General features: G+C 42.0%; 1 protein-coding gene across 4 annotated transcripts in view; it reads left to right on the top strand.

Annotated features, from left to right (window-relative positions):
• Positions 1-20,000, top strand: part of SNX4 (sorting nexin 4) — a 2,225,118-nt gene that overhangs the window by 671,294 nt on the left and 1,533,824 nt on the right. The window lies entirely within an intron of this gene.

Here is a 20,000-nt window from a genome sequence, read left to right as displayed (position 1 = left end):
GTCAATATATAGCCCTTTTTCATAGATGTCCGTTGATGTGTCTAGTATATTTCTCTATTTAAGGTTTCTATATACATGTCTGCTGCTTGAGTTTCATATATATATTGTTTACAATGAATTTTGATGTCTCTGATGATTTTGACACATACAGCACAATTTATAGATGTTTATTGATGTACTTAGTATTTATTTAATTCAGGTTATATATGCCTGATATTTGGGTTTTACATATATATATATATATGTATGTGTATATATATATATATATATATATATATATATATATATATATATATATATATATATATATATATATATATATATATGTATATATTTATTTAATTCAGGTTATATATGCCTGATATTTGGGTTTTATATATATATATATATATATATATATATATATATATATATATGTGTGTATTTGTTTTATGTTTGAATACAGATGAGCAGTTACTGATTGGTTAATTGCATCTATTATATAAAGAGTGGTCTTCTGTGTTCACTAGAAGGATCTGAAGAAGCATTTATTGTGAAAGCGCTCATCCGTTTGTGTACACCCACTGGAAATTAAACTGTCGTTTTAAACCTTACTTTTGCTGCACTCGTGCTCGTTGTTATACTCATTTAACTTAATGTCTTAATTCCCCTTTTTCTCTTTACATACCTTGCTCTGACTCTGTTTTTGACTGTGATTCTTTCAGCATGCTAAGTCTGATGCCACTCTATAATATATGCACATATTCTGTCTTTTCAGTGATTCTGTATATAATGTAATTTATCTATTATTACCTTTATACTTTCAAACCAACTATGATATTCCCTTTGTATATAATGTGTGTATGTATTGCATTTTGTCATCAATTCTGTATATAATGTCATGTGTCTTTTGTTTCCTCCGAGGTGAGACTGAAATAGGTCCTGTGCGATCAGTGCCCTATCTTGGTTAACAAATTCATTATAGATAAATAAAATATCTTTCTTCTGAGAAGCCTTTCTTCTGAGAAGCCTTCCACTAGAAAGGTTTATGCCAGTAAGTGGAAGTGGTTCTCCATTTGGGCCTCTTCCACAGGTTTGGATCTCTTTTCTGCAACTTTGGATGTTATCCTGGATTTCCTGGCTTGTCTTTTTCCCTCTGGTCTCAATTATTCTACCAAGAAAATTAAGTTAGCTGTCATTTCTAACTTTCACATTGGCAATGGATAGTACATCCATGGCGGCCCTTAAACTTTCCAAGGCTTTTCTGAGAGGCACCTTTTTATTACCTCCTTTTCATGGTCTGTTATCTCCTTGGAACTAAATATGCCCTTGCAAGTTCTCACCATTCCTCCTGTTGAACCAGCCATCACAGTTTTTTTTTAAAGCTGTTGTCTTGGAATATTTTCTTTCTGGTAGCTGTTATATCATTAAGAAGAGTGAGCTTTAAGCACTATCCCCTGTTCTCCCTTATCTGTTTTTTCACAATGGTGGAGTCATCTTAAGAACTGAGTCTAATCTGAATCGGACCATTCATGTACCGGTTTTCTTTTTAGATTTCTGTAACAGGGAAGAATATATGCTCCATTGTTTGGATTTTAATCGACAATTAAGTTTCTGTTTGGACAGAACCAAAAATTTCAGAAAATCTACGCAGCTTTTTTTTTCTCTTTTCCAAAACGAGCCTGTTTCCATAGTGACCTCATCCAGGTGGTTTTCTGATTGTATCTCCTGTGCATATTCCCTGATAAGAATTTTTGTGACTATTAAGCCTGGGGCTAATTACACCAGTGAGGTACCTACTTCATTTTCACTCAGGCTTCTATTGATGACATTTGCGCAGCAGCTAGTTGGTCTAACACTCGTATCTTTGTGTCCCATTAATACTGGACTTCCAGTCTAGGTGTAGAGCTTCCTTTGGTTCTGCTATTTTGTGGAATGCCCTCTCCTATGTCACCCTGGGGTTGTTACTGGCTTGGGATCCTATCCCATAAATTGAGATGGAGAGAAAAGACAACACTGGATATGAAAGTTATATACTTAACATAACAATAGATCTGTGTGGGCTTTTCCATCCTTTTCAGCTATTCATCCCTCCATGTCCCTTCCAAATCTTCACTAGCATTTGTGGCTCCTGACTGGCTATGCATGCGAGACTTGAAGCTGTATGTGATAGGGGTCTGGATCTACCTTGTAGATATTGCTCATATATGCTGCTTTTTTCTTTTATCCATTGCTGTATGGGACAGTGAATTAGAGCATGGAGTTATGGGTAGAAGAAGCAGAGCTCCAGGACTGAGAATTCTGAAACTGCTGGTGTGGGAACCTAGCCTGATCCGGTGACCCACAGGTTGAGAAGGATGGAAGAAGACAATATGGATCTATTGTTTTGGTAAGTACATAACTTTTATTTCATTAACACCAGCCTGTAGCAATACTTGCAAGATTTTAATGAGGATAAGCTATTGAAAGTATTACTTGTTCACAGATAAATCATCAGAACAAACATTGACATGGTGTGGTCTAGAATACCTGGTTGATGACAATAATGTAGCTGTTGACAGTGATGCCATTACTCTTATAGATGCATCCCAACCTGAGAACTGTAGAAAGTAGTCATTAAGTGTACTGGTAAGGCTCCCTCTCCTCAAACAGGTTAACTCTGTTAAGTCACAAAACCTGCATATAGTAACTCATGTTAAGGTGCCTTTTACTGCACTGGACGGAATCTCCTTGTAGGTCAACAACTCTTTGTTGTGAACAGGTTGAACTCCTGAGGGAAGCTGAAACAATTTCTGAGATTGCATTACCAACTGTGCACGTAGGATGCCAGGTGAAGATGTCAATCACAGCTGACTCAAACATGCAGGCCTTGTCTGTACAGCAACAAATGTAACATGAAATAGTTCAGCCACAAGCTTCTACAGCTGAGTGTCAGATAGACAAGGTTAGAGTGCTGCAGGGTATACTTGAGGAAATTCACCAGAGCATGGGAATGTGAAAGGCCAGGGTAATGCCGTGATGATCCTTGTGTGGAGCATGGTTTTTCATGTAACATCCATGTCAGCCTCTATTTGCACAGTAGTGAAGAATTGACACATACACACATTGATGACACTAGTAAATGTGGCTGAGGATGGCTCTGCATGGATTGTGGCCTTATACCGGGGGTGTTGTAACGAAGTACTGCATCCATAGTTGTGAAGTCATCCGAGAGTAAGACAGTTGGGTATAGTCAGACTTCCACGTCATGTGGTAGGATCTGTGAGTCGAGTTCTAGGTCACACAGCACTGTCTGGTCTCTTTCAAGAGCATCTCCTGCATCTAATAGGTGTCGTCATTGTAGCTGTTCTGTATCAAGTTCATGTGGCAGCACTTGCCCACAATCTGTGGGACCATCCCCAACACTGCCATTAGGGGACATTGTATATGGCAGTTTACAAATGTAACATTCAGTCACAGTTTTTATGTATTGCAGTACATACCTCATCTAATACCAACTCTAAAATGTGGCAGGAGAAAGTAACAGCAAAATGTAATGTAACCCACTATGTGACATTTGTGTTAAGGAATGAGAATGTGTTTATGCTTACCTGCATGGTGAAGAAAAAGAAGGAAGACGAGACATGACAAAATTACATCTAAAAAAATTTCCAACCTGGAAGAGCAATAACATATGAATGCTAAATCCCTGGTTGCTTTTTCACTTCTCGCTTCCCCCGCTGGTATGCCTGGCACTTGTGCTTCTGCCCAATGAACTCTGCAGATAATGACAGCTGTGACCATATGAACTATGCATTTCTGTATGGTGTGTGGAAAAATGTTTGTACATTGTGAGCTGGCCATGCTCTGCTCAACATAGCACACAGTTAACACTGCATGCACCTTTGTGACTTTACACTTTCATGTAATGAATGTTGTTGCCCATAACTGTGGACTGGATGCCACTGCTTTAACCTGCACTACCGTATGTAGTGCATGAGCCTGCCTTAGTAGGTCCTGTATTGCTGTCACCAGCTGGCCACTGTCATTGTTGTCATTCACTGACAAGACAGTAGAGGGAGCTGCACTTCCATCATCAATCACTGGTTTGGCAGTTGTGCACCAGACTGACGCATAATCACATTATGTAGAATGCAGCAAGCTGAGAACATTCTATATTTAGAAGCAGGATCATATTGAAGCCCCCCTGCCCAAACTCATCCAGGGAGCCGAAATGGACTGTCAGCTGGCTGAGCACACTTTTATTGACTAATTGTTTGGAATAAGGTGGTGCTAAAGTGCTACTCTGCAGCTCAAGTGGGTTATAGACTGGTGCCAAATAACCAAGATTCAAGTGGGTAATCTCTACTACTTGAAAAAAATATATAACGGGCAGGAAGGTACACATGAGGATGGGGTAGTAATTCAGTAAAATCATACTCTGTATTTAGAGTAATACCTATGAAGGAACAGATTTATTTTAGCTCATATACCCACTAGCTGTGCCATTGTGGTGCAGCGAGTAGTGTTGTTGCCTCACAGCAAGAGGCTCTCTGGTTTAATTCTCGGTTGGAGCTCCTTCTGTGCGGAGTCTGCATGTCCTCCCTGCAGTCCAGTGAGTTTTAAAGACATGCAGGTAGGTCGTGTGTGTATGTGTGTACCTTCTGTAAAGGTTGGGTGCTGGGCTGGCAACTTGACATCGTAATAACACCACTGCTAATCACCTTGCAGACCCAGTGGTCTGCTGTGGCATCCCCTAACTGGGAAAAGCCAAATGACTTTTTTTTTTTTTTTACCCATTATGTGTGCCAGTAGTAGCCTACCATGCAGGAAGTAACGGTACAGTGAACTTGTGTGTTGTATGTGGTAATCATTGATACTGCTAGGGTGCTGGACTATTACAGCCATGTGCATCGCAGATTAGCTGGCAGTTGATGCAAAGGTAACTCTTCCTATTATGGTGCTTCTCCCCCACCCTCATGGCCCAAGTTAGGCCCTAATACCCACTTGAGTGCAGTGGATTGTGCTAAGCTTTTCACACTAATGTGCACTTCCATTGAAGGCAAGCATGGTATTGGCTTGCTCATGTGGTGACACTGGGAAGTAGATATGTTCATCCACATTTGCCAAGAGTATTTCCAGGAGCTGCTGCAGTATTCTTGAGGCAGAAGACTGAGAGATGCACAAGATGTCTCTGGCATATCTCTGAAAGGTACCAGTGGCAAGTATAGTGGGGGGCTGTACATACCTTGGTTATCCACAAGAATAGGAAGGCCATGCATTCTCCCATTTCCAGTGTGTGAGGGATGTACATGTTCATCAAAACCCTCAAGAGTCTCCCTGTCCACTCAAAACTAGTCAGTCGGTTCCTGTTTCTCAAAGTTATAATGGGTCACTCTTTGCCTGTGTGCCACCCTCCCTCCTTCTCTGCTTACTCATCAGTGTGTGATACGATGGATGCAAGCTGCTCAATGAGTGATATAGCAACCCTGGTAGCAAAAGTAGGTATCTTTGTCATTTGCAAAGTGAGTAGAAAAGGCAAGGCTTCTCTTTCTGTACTGTATATGCACATCATACTTTAGCATAGCAAAATGCAACTCTGAATCCCATAAGGTGGTAAAGCTACCCTGTTATACTACAATAGACATATCATTTGCATACATAATGTCAGTCTACAGTCATTTGTATATGACTGTGTTCATCATTCCCCCTACTGTAGTACCCTTTAGAATAGATAGATTGTTTCCAGCTTGGGGAACAGTAACTGGTCAACTTAAAAAGCTCCTGCGTCCCCTCACTCCTTCACTGTGATTGCTGATTGGCTTACCCAGGGAGGGAAGTCACCAGCCAGAGTGATGCTTTCTTCAATAATCTTCTGCTTTCTCAAGGAGAATCATCTCCTCTTGGGCTTCTCAAGACCAGCAGTCGGCTAAGAGCTTTGTTTCTGGCATTGGTGAACCCCTTCACTCAGAAGTTATTGTCATTTTAAGAAAAATAATGTATAGTTCCCCCCCCCCCCCATCTGTGGCTAATTTTGTGAGAAATTATGCACTATTTCTGTAAACTTTTAATTTTATGGTAAAGACTATGTTATAGTGCAATGGGCAGGAATGTATTTGTCTGTGTAGTGCTTATGCTCACTTTGTAACAACCTGCCTGCCATTTTGATTCCTGTCAGTGCTTGTGAGTCTTTCAAGAGTGTTGACACAGAAATTGTGTTGCCCTTATCCTTTTTTAAGATAAACGGACCAGGGAAAGGGTTATGAGTGTAAGTGTGCTTGCTTGTGAAAACTCTGTGGCAACTTACCTTCTCACCTACTCGCTTCAGTAATGTTTACTGCTTTTGGTGCCTCTTCCCTGGCTACAGCATGGACATTCAGTCCTGTTTGGCTGGATTGTCTCCCATAGTACCGAGAAAGAAAAAAAAATTATGTACCAAGGAGTCCTTGACATTGTTGCAGACTCGTTCTGTGCCTCAATTGACAGTTGATGAATCTGCAGTGGCCACTGGTTGTTCCTCAGACCACTCACTTACCTAGATGACTTTCTCTGCTGTAGTCCTTTTGGCAAGTATGAACTGGTACTCATCCACGACATTTTGGCTGTTCAAATGTCTGATATGGGCATGGGAGAACCATCTTCTCCACATCTGTTAGATTCTCCAGGAGACCCTTCCTGGGCAAGAGAACATTAAACTGAGTAGCTGTCCCCTCCTTTATAAGTTCATAAGTTCATACTAGGCTATCTGCCTTAGGGCATTTATAAGCCTAGCCAGAGTGTGTTTGGCTTTCCCCACCCATTTTAAATTAATTTTGCTATGCCCATTTTCGAGGTTCGTATACTGTGCCACTGTCTAACAGTGACACAGAAGTGATAGCCGGGGTAAACCTACGATCTCCCATCCACTCATCAAGATTCCTCTTGAAGAGAGTCAATGAGGGACTCTGCCTAACCTGGACTGGGATTTTATTCCAGAGTGAAGGGAGCCTCTGGGTTATGAATTTGTTCCTCCAGCATGTCCTATTTATTTCAGTGCTGAGGTTCAAGTCTCTCGTGCGCGTAGCTCGATGGGATTTGGATTTTCTGAGGTGCAGCATGTCCATTAATTCCAGGTTGGACATGGCTTTATACGTCAGGCACAGATCGCCTCTGAGCAGGCGGTATGCCACTGAGTAGAGCTGGAGTTTCTTTAACTGGGCAGCATATGGCATCTGTTTGAGCCCTTTGATCCTCTTGGTGAGGTACTTTTGGGGTCTTTCCAGTTGCTGCAAGTGTCTGGTAAGGTACATCCCAAAAGGGGCATTGTACTCAATTATGGGCCTGATGAGGGATGAGTAAAGAGGCACGATGTCCTCCCCTGATCTAGATGTGAATCCCTTCATGATTAGGTGGGCTATATAAAATGTTTGATTCAGTCATCTTCCATTGGAACTCCTCTGTTAAAAAAAATGTTCATCTGAAGAGCAGTTATTGTTAAAAAAAAATAAATAAATAAAAAAATAAACCAAGATGTTCATCTGAATGATCACTACTGCAGTAATATTAGCTGTACAGGTTGTATTCTGCGTAGGATATAACAGCTGACCAGTTTCCAATGTTTCAGGGCAACTTTCTCATGCGCAAACCATCATTCAGCTTGATCTGTGCTGACTAAAAGACAGTTGTTATGTTGTCCTGTCTCACCTTCATTTTTACAATGATGGGTTCGGAACTCGGCCGAATACATAGCTGAAAGTCTCAAACCTGGCTCATAGCAAGAAGGTATCCCACAATGCAGTGGTGTAATTCCCCAGATCTCGTTTGCTGCTTTACAAGGTTGGATGCGCTCATCTTGGCCTTGGCTAAGTTGTGACAAATTTTCTCTTATTTTTCCTCTAAACTGTTATATTTGCTAATAGATAGCTTATCTTCTAATTATATTTAATTTGTTGTGCATTTTATTGCATTACTGTTAGATAGTGATAGTTTTTTCCCCTTTGGTATGGCTTTTGCTGTCTCCTTGTAGGCCTAATGGTATCCCTTGTAGTGGTTGTTGATGTTCTTCATGTTTCACTGTTGCAGTCATTACATTTGGGTAATCTACTGGCAGGTTGCCGTCAGTCTGTCTGATTAACAAAGTCTTGGGTACTGCGTCGGTTGCTGTCCCTTCTTCCATGACATCAGGTCATCAGGGGTATAAAACATGCAGCCGACGCCATTACATCAATCTTTCTTGCCGCGCGGTGCCCAAAGCAAAAGCAGTTTGCAAGTGCCGGTTGGCCGACTCCTGAAATTTTCGTTTTCAAGTTTCAGATCCGAAGTCTTCAACTAAAAAGCTAAGTACCCCATTGGGGAAACTTTTTCTTGCTCCTTAGCGATGTCAGTAAAAGTTAATAATTGCATTACTTGTGGGAAGCAAATACCTCATAAGGATTTCCATTTGTACTGTATTCCTTGACTAGGCCCTGACCACGACGTACCTTGCTTTCGGATTTGTGCTTTATTTAATCAACGCACTATCAAACATCGGTACATTTTTGCTTCTAAATATTTTGTCTCACACTTTAATTATATAGAAATGTTGTCTGTTAGCAATCCAGCTACCGGAATACCTAAAATAAATGTAAAGAAAAAGACAGAGACAGGCCGTAGAGGTCCAAAACTGCTGACACTGGTACTCAGTGAGGCGCTTTCGCAGCCCCTGATACCCACTACTTCTGATTTGCAGGCCTCTACTGAGACCCATTCGGAGTCCGATATGCTGCGAGATGCTTCAATTATGGAACCCGCAGATGTCTCTACCTTGGATGGGTCCCGAGCCACTGTGCAGGCACCAGCTTCTGAGGGTGTTTTCAGGCCTACAGATTTGTATATTAGACCGACGCCATCTTCAAAACTAAAACCAAAATCTCGACCTATGTCTAAAAAAACTATGCCTAGGCCACATGTGCAGGCCCCTATGCTTAAAAAACAAATGATCAAAATGGTTGAAGATTTAATTACTCTGATTAGGGGTAGCCAACCCCCCCCCCCTTCTAAGAGGCCTAGGCAAGATATTGACTATGAATCTTCTGAACAGGATTCTATTTCTTCTGACTCTTCTAATGAACAGGAATTGTCTATACCTGCTTATGAGGACTCTGATGCAGAAGATTCCATTCCTTCTGCTTCTCCCCCTGAGGATTTTTCTTTTGGGGAAACTTTACATACCTTAAGGGAACATTTCCACTGGGGAGGTCAGGATTTTTCTGAATCTAAAAAGAGACTTGGGGATTTTCTTCTTCTTCCTCAGCATAAGCCTACCTACTGTTCTAGACATTGTTGATGTTTTTTCAGAATCTAGTACGACTCCTGATTCTCTGCCTCTGGCTCCTTGTAAGCCAGACAGATACTACAGGGTTCCTGACTCCCACAAATTCCTTTTCAAAAATCCTATTGCTGATCCTGAAACCATTTCTCAGGGTCCCAAGGGCATTAAGCCTTCTACTGCTAAAAATCCTACCCCTTCTGATAGAGATTCCATGGCACTGGATAGATTGGGTAAGAAGGTTTACACTTCTGCAATCTTGGCAGTCAGGGCTTTAAACTGTCAATTTCATATGCTAAAATATCAGCAGCATATCAAGGGACTGCTTAAACAGAAAATTATGTTGATTTTTCTGACTGTGTGGAAAATAAAGATTTACAGGATCTATTGCATTCAGCTGAACAAGTTGGAAAACGTACTTTGCAATGTGGTTTTGATTCTTTGGAGGCCTCTTGCAGGGCTGCTGTAACTGGGTCTGTGCTAAGAAGGCATGCTTGGCTCAAGGAGCAAACTCTGCTTGATCATATTAAAGCAAAATTGTTGGATACTCCTTTACAACAGGACCGTCTCTTTGGTAATAAGGCTGAAGACGTTCTAAAAAATGGAAGATAAAGCTAAATCTATGCAAACTGTGAAATATTTCTTACAAGTGCAACCTGCAAGATTTAATACGCACTGGCCTACTAAGAACTGGTCCTTTCCAGTTTCTTCAAGAGCCACTCAAGTCAAGCCCAGACATTCCAAAGGCACCAGGTTTCAGTCCCAAGGGACTTTCAGAACAAAACAATGGGGTGCTTCCTCTTCCAAATCTGGAAACAACAAGACACCTCCCTATGGTAAGCAGTCTCAGTGACTTCCCTTTACACTTACCAAGCACTTACCTTTTAGCCGCCCCTTTGGGGGGAAAACTGGCAACTTATAACCCAGGACAAATGCGTGTTAAATATAGTATCCCAGGGATACAGATTTCATTTCCACACGGATGGCCAGACCTGCCCCCATATCAGTGGGCAGAGGCCAAGAAACAAGTACTTTCCCTCATGAGCATGGAGGCTATTCAACTAGTACCAGAAGAGGAAAAGGGACAAGGTTTCTATTCATGACTTTTCCTGGTACCTAGAAAAGACAAATCATTGTGTCCAATTCTGGACTTATCTGCTGTAAACACCTTTCTGGACATCCCAAAATTCAAGATGCTGACTCTTCACCAGTTACTTCTTATGCTAGGCAAAGATGCCTGGTTGACAACTCTAGATTTAAAAGCGGCTTACCTGCATATCCCAGTCAGGGAATTTTGCAGAAGATACCTCCGCTTCAAAGCAGACTACTTGCATTACCAGTTCCCTGCAATGCTCTTTGGCTTATCTACTGCGTCCAGGGTCTTTACAAAGTGCCTGGCTCCAGTAATTGCATTTTGCAGACAGCGAAATATTCAAATATATCCATACCTGGAGGATTGTCTAATTCAGGCAGAAAACAAGGACATTCTTCTAAAATATCTGGAGTTTGTAAAAAGGGTTCTAACTTTTCTAGGTACATTATAAACGAAAAGAAATAACAACTGGTACCCTCTCAAAAAATTACATTCCTGGGTGCAAGCTTGAATACAACTGCCCAGATGGCTTTCCTTACGCCAGAGACGCAAATTCATTTGATAACTTACTTCAAACAGGTGGCCACAAAAACCCTGCTTTCTGCAAGGCAAATACTGCAAGCCTTGAGGTTCATGGCCTCCTGCATTCTTCTGATTCCATATGCAAGACTGCATATGAGGAAACTTCAGTGGTATTTAAAAAGTCTATGGAGTCAGCATTGTCACAGCCTGGAAAAAATGATTCCTATCATACCTTGCCTGCACCTAGAGTTCCTATGGTAGGCAGAGGCCTGCCACTACAACAAGGGACTGCCATTCACACCACCCCCTGCCGCCCAAACCCTAACTACAGACGCATCAGACTATCCATGGGGTGCTCATCTGGCAGGGAAGTGCATTCAGGGAAAATGGAGCCCAAATCAAATGCACCTTCACATAAATCAAAAAGAAATGCTAGCTGTACAGAATGCACTGATGGCCTTCAAGGACTACCTTCATCCAGGACAATTACTGATAGACGGACAACACCACAGTTATGTGGTACATAAACAAGCAGAGGGGTACACACTCCTACCCCCTTTGCAGACTAGCCATGGCATTGTGGAACATGACCTTGAGCTATCAAGTACAACTACAAGCTCAATTCCTGCCAGGAAAGCTGAATACTCTGGCAGACGAACTAAGCAGAAATCTCATGGATCCACACGAATGGAAACTGGAACCACGGCTTTTCAACATGTTGACACGCAAATGGGGGAACCCAGACATAGATCTTTTTGCCTCACCCCAGAACTGTCAGTTGGACAAATTTTGCACAAGAATTGATCATTTTTCATGCGGACAGGGTATCTCTCAGGACCAACCCATCCTTCATGCATAAGGTGGTATACAGTGTAGCTCTTAATCAGACAATTAATTTGCCAACTTTCTTTTGCAATCCACAGAACAAGGGGGAGCGGATTCTGCATTCATTGGATGTACACAGACAACTTAGATTTTACTTAAACAGGACTAAATCTCAAAGAAAATCTGAACAACTGCTGGTAGCATTTGCTGCAAGGGCAGAGGGAAAGGCTATTTCAAAGTAAACCATTTCCAAATGGATAAGCCATTGTATTCGTTTCTGCTATAAGCACCATGGAAAAACTATCCCCCAGGGGTTCAGATCCCATTCCACCAGGGCTGCATCTACTTCAGCAGCCTTTCTCAGAGGTGTTCCTACCAGGGACATTCTAGAAGCTGCTACCTGGAGCTCAGTTCATACTTTCACCAAACATTACCATTTACCACTTTTCTTAAATCCAGAGCTGGCTTTGCCACTGCTGTCCTGCTGGGCATTATAGCTGGTCCTAATGCTGTATAATTCCCTCCACCCAGCCATAGCTTTGGGAATCTACACAAATGTAATGACTGCAACAGTGAAACACGAAGAATATAGTACAGTTGTGTACACTTACCATAAATGTAGATGTTTGAGTGTATTCACTGCAGTTCTGGTTACCCTCCCTCCAGCCCCCTATTTTTTCTCTGGCTATACCTCTACTTTCTTTTACTATGCTTAAAAGCCCTTTTGATGTATTTGCTTTTGGTTGGAGGTATATTTTTTGTGTTTTCAATTTTATTTGCTCCCCATTTGGGGGCACCTGACATCTGGGGCATGAAAAACTGATGTAATGGCGTCGGTTGCATGTTTTATACCCCTGATGACCTGACGTCCTGGAAGAAGGGCAGCAACCAACGCAGGACCCAAGACATTGTTAATCAGGCCGACTGAGGGCAACCTGCCAGCAGATTACCCAAATGTAATGACTGCAACAGTGAATATATTCGAACATCTACATTTATGGTAAGTGTACACAACTGTACTTTTCTGTCTGTTAAGTTTTTCAGTAGCTCGTTTAAGTTAGAGAGCTATTTGCCCATTTAAGTTAGAAGGCTGGTAGTTAATTTTGTCTTTTTTCTCCCAGGTTCTCTTTTTCCTTGCGTTTCCCATAGTTACTGTTCAGTGTAGTTTTTGCTGTTCAATAGCAACATTTTTCTTGTTGCTTTTGTGGTCTTACGTCAACTATGTCTAAAGATCCAAAAGAGAGGGTAGATAAGCCTTCAGGTTTTAAAAAATGCCAGAAGTGCTCACAAAAAATGTCCGTCACTGATGGGCGTGTCATATGCGTTTATTGCCTTGGTGTTATTCACCTACAAGTAGACTGCACTTTTTGTCACTCTTTCAGTGCAAGAGTACTTCAAGAAAGGAGAAACAAATTGATTCTGAAGGGGCTCTTAAAGCCAACTTTTGAGGAAGCTATCCATAGTTCTTCCTCCTCCTCCTCTTCTCTTTCCTCTAAAAAGGAAAAGTCTCAAAAAAAGACATTCACCTGCAACATCGGCTCAGTCGGAGCCTCCAGTCAAACTACCAAAAATTTCCAAGGCCACTACCTCCTCGGGTCCACAGTCCTTGGAGCCGTCTGAGGTCATATTAGTTGACAAGCCTGGTACTTCGGCTCCAAAGTCCTCGGAGCTGCAAGATACCTCTACTCTGAGCCGGTCCATGGATATTTCACCGGTTTCTCCGATGTTGAGATCTCCAATTCTGCACAGGTCTCACTCTCCATCCCTATCTTCCAGGTCCACCAGGAGCTTATCAGACACTGACATGGAATGGGTGGTGGGCAGCCTCCTGAAGTTGCCGGTGCTGACTAAATTATTCTCGGCTCCCACCCATTTGGGCTCGGAGCAGACTGTACCAATTATACCCACTGTTGTTCCTCCTCCTAGCCAAGCTGATCCTTCGAGGCCAGAGTGCTTGGTACTGCTTACTGTGGATCCATCGGTTCCAGGACCCCCTTCGGTGTTCGTGGAGCCGACATCTGCTCTGACTCTCTTGGTGCCATCCGGGGAGTCTGGGAGCCGGGGTTTCCCGGTTGGCCCCAAGTCTACTCCTCGGGGGGGTTGGCCCAGGTTAGCCTTGCTCCCACATCGGCCTCGGGCCCAATCTCATTGTTTCCAGTGCCTTCCTCTGTCTCCGCGGAGCTGAGGGAGTCTTCGGTGAGTGTGTTGTCTTCCCATTCAGCACCACAGAAGGATAATAGTACTCGTCCCCCTAAGGCACCGGCTACTGTTTCGGCATCACCCATTCCACAGGACAGCAGAGATCCAGAGCCTCAGGATCCCCGAATGGGCGAACCCCTCTCCTCCGAGGCCTCCCCATAATATCCTTCTGAGGAGCCACCTCGGAAGAGAACTTGCAGGAGTAAGCACATAGACTCCCCAGATGAGTCCGTCACTTCAGACACTCGACTCGATGAGTCGGAAGGGTCCCCACGGTCGTCCTCTGATGATATCTCATTTGCAGATATTGTAGAGATCCTGATGCAGAGAGGCGGCTGGCAGACCACCACCCCTTCTGATGAGGAGTGAGTGTACCTGAAGGCTTTTGGATCTCAACCTTCAGCCTCCTGGGTGTCTCCGCCTTTCGATGAGCTAATGGACCTGGTTAGTTGAAAGGCGTGGGAGTCACCTGACACTCTGGAGCCAGTCCCTTGTAGGCCAAACAAATTCTTGTCAGCTCCTTTGGGAAATGATTTTCTAACTAAGGGGGTACCTGTAGATGCTGTGGTGGTAGCAGCAGCCACCAGGAAGGAACTTGCAGACACTTCCTCATCTGTTCATCCTCCGAATAAAGACTCTTGAATGATGGACATATATGGGAAGCGTGTCTTTTCGTCAGCGGCATTCTCACTGCGATCGCTGAACTACCTATCCCACTTTACAAAGCTACAAAGAGATCTCCTGAAAGAGCTAGGAGATACTCTACAAGGTTCATTAGCTGCGGGGGTGAATGAGAAGTTCTCCTCCCAGCTGTCTACCTTAAATTCCATTGTCAACTCCTCCACGAGGCACATATCCTAGGGAAGCAGGTTCCAGAGATTCCCTTAAGAGACACTTCTGGATGTGCTTGTGCAATTTTGCAGAGCCCTTTGTCTACTTTCACTAATGCCCCTTTTGATGGTGTGTCACTCTTTGGACCCAAAGTAAAAGACACACTAACCCGCTGTGAGCAGGAAGGGAAGACTCTCTCTGCCCTTGGAGTACGTTTTTCTGTACCTTTAAGACCTTATCCTAAAGGCCAGAAGAGTGGAAAAATGTGGTTCAAAAGATCCCAGAGAGTTTTCCAGGATGCATGGGGTGATTCCTTCAGTGTGATTCAGTCACACTGAGGAAGGCATTGTAACCATTTGCCGAAACCGGTTTGTGCCCTCATCCCACCTGATGGATATGTAGTTTGTACTACCATCAGATTAAAGAAATCTTGATGCTACAGCTGCTGGTCTCTTTTTCTTCTTTTGTATTTGGTTCTGATGTTCATCGTGCATACAGCTGCAGTCATAACAGATGGGTTCTCCTGCCGTCAGGCTGGTCCTCTGTCGGCCGAATTCCAAAGTCTAGGTCCGGCGTCGGTTGTCGTCGCTTCTTCCCTGACGTCAGTGTGACAGGGGTATAAAAGAACCAGCCAACACCATTTTCTTCAGTCTTTCTTGCCGCGCGGTGCCCGAAGCAGAAGCAGTTTGCAAGTGCCGGTCGGCCAGCTCCTGAAATTACAAAAATTTTGCAACCGAAGTCTTCTTGAAAGCTAAGTACCCCGTTGGGGAAACTTTTCTTGCCTCAGACCGATGTCAAAGTTAATAATTGTATTTCATGTGGGAAGCAAATACCGCATAAGGATTTTCATTCCCTCTGTATTCCTTGTTTAGGCCCAGACCACGAAGTCTCGGTCTGTCGTTTTTGTGCTACATTCAACAAATGCATCATTAAGCGTCGGGCGGAGTTCGCCCAGCATTTTTTTGGCAAAAAATGTAACTATATTATGTCGTCGGATACTCCGACTCCAGTTTTGACTAAAAAGCGCAAAGATAAGCACCGACACACGAGGTCCGCGGCCTCTACCGACACCACGCCAAAGCCGACTACAGGTGGTCCGGTTCTCAGCGAGGCGCCTACGCAGCCCCTGACTACCGACGACACTTCATTGGCGGTGTCTTCTGTGCCTGCGGTCGCAGGCTCCTCGGCCCACACCCCGACTACAGATACCGAAGCCACTCTTGGTGATGAATCTCAAAATGTAGACAGGTCTGCCTCCTCTCAAGGTGTCTTCAGACCTTCCTCTTCTTTTTCCATCAAGGCTTTCACTAAGTCTAAAACAGCCATGCATTCTAAGAGACAAGCTACACAGGGCCCATCTCCAGGCCCCATGCCTAAAAAACAGATGCTTAAAATGGCTGAGGATTTAATTACTCTTATCAGGGGTTCTCAACCCCCTCTGGACAAAAGGCCCAGAGTGGAGGAAGAATCCCCCTCCTCTGATCAGGCCTCCATTATATCAGAGCACTCTGATGAACAGGAACATTCTTACTCCCCTTTTGAAGATTCTGATGCAGAGGAGTCCATTCCCTCTGTATCCCCCCCAGAGGATTGCTCACTTGGGGAAACCTTGCATACCTTAAGGGAACACTTCCACTGGGAAGGCCAAGAGTACTCAGATTCCAAGAAAAGGCTTAGGGATTTTCTCTTGCTACCTCAGCACAGGCCTCTGGCTATACCTCCTGTCTTGGACATACTAGATGATGTGTACTCGGAGGCCTGCCTTAACCCAGATTCTTTACCTCCAGCCCCAGTCAAGCCTGACAGGTACTACCGGGTTCCTGACTCTCACCAATTTCTATACAAAAGCCATGCGGCTGACCCAGAAACTATCTCACAGGGCCCCAAGGGAATTAAGGCCTCCACTGCTAAAATCCATTACCTTCCGAGAGAGATTCCAGATCCTTAGAAAGGTGGGGAAAAAAGGTATATACCTCGGCCACCTTAACCATGAGGGCATTAAACTGCCAGTTCCATATGCTAAAGTACCAACAGTTTCTGTTATCACAATTGAGAAGTAAAATTTCACAACCTGAACAACCAGACTTGAAGGAGTTGCAGGATTTGATGCATAGTGCAGAACAAGTGGGTAAACATACGTTGCAATGTGGTTTTGATGCTCTAGAGGCCTCATGTAGAGCTACTATTACAGGATCAGTCATACGTAGACATGCCTGGCTCAAGGAACAAACCTTACCAGATCATGTCAAAGTTAAATTACTAGATGCCCCTCTACAAAAGGATGTATTATTTGGTGCTAATGCTGAGGAGGTATTAAAGAAAATGGAGGAAAAGGCTAAATCAATGCAAACAGTGAAATATTTTCTACAGGTACAACCCCCACGTTTCAGTAGAAATTGGCCTTCCAAAAATTGGTCCTTTCCAGCCACGGACAGACCCCAAAGAGGTAGATACAGGCGCCCGAGGGGCAGAGGGCAATCCCAAGGATCGTTTAGAGGCAGACAATGGCAAGCTCCTACACAAAGAGGTGGTGAGGATAGTTCGCAGCCATTCAGAATGCAAGCCCAATGACTTTCCCCTTTGCGTGCCAAGCAAGGCTCAAATGGCAGCACCCTTGGGCGGAAAACTGGCATTATTTTCAAAAAATTGGCATATTGTCACAAAAGACAAATGGATCCTGGACATTATAAACAGAGGCTACAGATTCCATTTTCACACCCTTCCAAAAATGAGAGGCATGCCAAACCTGCCACACAATCAAAGGGCAGAGGCACAAAGTCAAATTTCAGATCTCATGGACATGAAAGCTATTCAAGAGGTACCTACTCACGAACAAGGTCAAGGTTTTTATTCCCGACTATTCCTGGTACCAAGGAAGGGAAAAGATTGGAGACCTATTTTGGACCTATCCATCCTAAACACATTTTTACTGCACAAAATTCAAGATGCTCACTTTACAGCAGCTTCTTCCCATGCTGGGCAAGGAGTCTTTGCTGGTAACATTGGACCTCAAGGAGGCATACCTGCATGTCCCAATCAGACAAAATTGCAGAAGATACCTCAGATTTCTTGCAGGTTCAACCCATTATCATTTCTCTGCTTTGCCCTTTGGCTTATCTACTGCGCCCAGAGTATTCACGAAATGCCTGGCATCAGTAATTGCCTACTGCAGACTTCAAGGGATACAAATATACCCCTATTTGGACGACTGCCTGATCCAAGCGGACAGCAAGCACATACTTATGAAATATCTGGCTTTGTTGAATTCTCTGGGATACACAGTCAACAAAAAGAATATATATGTATATATATATATATGTATATATATATATATATATATATATATATATATATATATGTATATGTATGTATATATATATGTATATGTATATATATATGTATATATATATGTATATATATATATATATATATATATATATATATATATATATATATATATAAATACATATATATATATATATATATATATATATATATATATATATACATATATATATATATATACATATATATATATATATATATATATATATATATATATATATATATATACATATATATACATACATATATATATATATATATATATATATACATATATATACATACATATATATATATATATATATATATATACACATACATATATACATATATATATATATACATACATATATATATATATACATACATATATACATATATATATATATATATATATATATATATACATACATATATACATATATATATATACATATATGCATACATATATACATATATATATATATATATATACATATACATATATACATATACATATACATATATATATATATATATATATATATATATATATATATATATATATATATATATATATATATATATATATATATATATACATACATATATATATATATACATACATATATATATACATATATATACATACCTCAACAGGTTTCAGCATGTCCTGAGGGATACTGGGCATTTTTTAACTGACCTTTATAAGTTTGTTCGAGAGTTTGGCAATGTGGAGACTCTTCTTATGGTCACTCTAGATGTAGTTTCCCTATTTACCTGCATACCTAATATTGATGGTATTGCAATGGTAAAAAACCTGTTGTGTGAAACCTTATCGGTTACTGATGTTGATTTCTTGACATTGCTTCTTGAAACTGTACTTGACAACAATTTCTTCATGTTTTCAGACAGGCTGTATCGGCAAAGTACTGGTGTGGCGATGGGCACCAGCTGTGCCAACACATATGCCAACCTTGTGTTGGCGGCATGGGAGAGAGAGGTCTTATTAGTTCATCCACGGATTGTCTTTTATAGACGTTTCGTGGATGACCTCTTTCTCCTATGGCAAGGCACAGTTGCCGAATTGAGTTCTTTTCTGGAACATGTCAATGGGCTGGACTGTTTCCTTAAATTTACGATGGATTACTCTAATGTATCCATCGATTTTTTTAGATGTTACCATAACTCGTGAAGGCAGTCTCTATAATACAAATGTCTTTAGGAAGAAATGTCATATAACATCGTTTCTGCAGGCTGACAGCATGCATCACCCTAGAACTTTTGTTAATGTGGTCAAAGGACAAGGTCTAAGAATTTCTAGACTTTGCTCCAATGATGTTTCTTTTCATCAGGAGTTAAGTAAATTGAGGAATGATGTATGTGGGAGGGGCTATGAATATACAGTGGTTGAGAAAGTTTGCAATGATGTGGTTAAGTTGAGGGATTGTAGGGGTAAGCCCTACTATTCAGATCATGAACATGCGTATAAGAGTAAGTCAAGTGGTATGGGCAATACACAACAACGTATACTCATACCGTATGTCAAGAACTTGGAGTTGTTTCAGAAGGCAATAACAAATAACTGGAATATGTTAACTGTAGATAAGGAGATTTGCAAGATTGTAGGGAATTGCCCGCAATATGCTTTCAATAATTCTAAGAATTTGAAACAGCAGCTGTGTTTTCCTAACTTATCTGCCACGAATACGCTGACGAGTTCAGCGATTGATTTAGGAACTAGAAGGTGTGGTTCATGCCCTCAGTGTTCTTATGTGGATATGTCCAGATTTTTCAGGAACTCCAACGATGGTAAACTCTGGCAGATTAGGTGTCGAGCAGACTGCAATACAAGGAACCTTGTATATGTAGCCACCTGCCAGAGATGTTTTATGTTTTATGTGGGCAAGACCAATCGTTCTCTGCGAGAACGTATACGGGATCATTTGTATTGTTTTAATA

This window comes from Protopterus annectens, chromosome 6.part0, assembly GCF_019279795.1.
Source record: "Protopterus annectens isolate FY-2018-M chromosome 6.part0, PAN1.0, whole genome shotgun sequence".
Lineage (NCBI taxonomy): Eukaryota > Metazoa > Chordata > Ceratodontiformes > Protopteridae > Protopterus > Protopterus annectens.
This window is presented reverse-complemented; position numbering and strand designations above follow the sequence as displayed.